We start from the raw sequence: 1,321 nt of genomic DNA, 5'->3' as shown, positions 1-1,321 counted from the left end.
TGCAAGGAGGGATCAGTCCTTGGAGAAGGACCTCATTCTTGGAAGTGTGGAAGGACAGCGCAAAAGAGGAAGATCTGCAATGAGATGGATTGATTCAGAGACTTGGGTAATGGGGGTAGGTGTGTCAGAGACAATAAGGTTGGTACAGGATAGAGCACGTTTCAGGGCTGTTGTACATAGAGGTCGCTATAAGTTGCAAGTGACTCAACAGCACATAACAATAACAAAAATGTTTTAACAATACCCCCTAAGCCAAGATTTTGTTGCTGATGTTTTTGTTGTTAGGTGCCACTGAGTCGAGAACAACTCATAGCAACACTATGAACAGAAGATCTGAACCCTTCTCTATCCTGCACCATCCTCACACTTCCTGACACACAAGAGCCCGTTGCAGCAGTCACCGTGTCAATCCACGTGGTTGAGGGTCTTCCTGTCCTTCACCAACCCTCTGCCTTCCTAGCATTATGTCCTCCAAGGAATAGCCCCCCTAACAACATGCCCAAACCATATGTTTATTCCCTCTGTCATCTAGGAAAATAATTACTAGAATGTAATATCCATGAAGAAATCACTAGGTGATAGAAATCACCACCTAGTGACATCATAGAAAAATTAGTCATTGAAATCTAATGGACCCAATTATACTCTGACATGCAAGGGGCCAGCATGAATTACAGTTGGCGATAATTGGAATATCTATGAAGGTGGGCAGTAGCAGTTCAGGCAATCCAGAATCCTTGCCTTCATATAAATTTGGTTCCATTCCTGGCCAATATACCTCATATGCAGCAGCTATTAACATGTTGAACAGATTTCAGCAGAGCAGAAGCCTGGGGCACCAACCAAACACCATGCCTGGGGAGAGTTCACCCTGATATACAGTTCCTGCCTCTTTCTCAGACACTATCAGAAAGTCTAATAGGTAGGGTTTTTTTAAATCTCCTTATCTTTTTCTCCCTTCCTTCTATGGCTCTGAAGCTTCCTACAGGAAAAATGCAATTCTTGGTACACATTCATGGTGATGGTATTGGTTCAAAAGAGAAGTGAAAATGTGTCCAATTAAGTGAGAAAATTATGTCTCTTGAGCTCCCAGTAGAGGTGCCCATCTTCTCATTGATTTCTAGTCTATTATACTTAAAACATTCTCCTCAGACATGTCCTCATAGCCCTTGTACTTTGGAAGAAGGGTGCAATTACCCAGAATTTTGTCTTTCAGCTTTTTCTTTTGAAAAAAAATTAAGCAAAGCACTTTATTATAGACATTTTAATTATGTACTATAAATATGTTTATGGCATTGAAGTCTATGGGGGAGAGAATAGT

This window comes from Elephantulus edwardii, unplaced genomic scaffold (assembly GCF_000299155.1).
Source record: "Elephantulus edwardii isolate Elephantulus edwardi_28Jun2011 unplaced genomic scaffold, EleEdw1.0 scaffold00184, whole genome shotgun sequence".
Classification (NCBI taxonomy): domain Eukaryota; kingdom Metazoa; phylum Chordata; class Mammalia; order Macroscelidea; family Macroscelididae; genus Elephantulus; species Elephantulus edwardii.
This window is presented reverse-complemented; position numbering follows the sequence as displayed.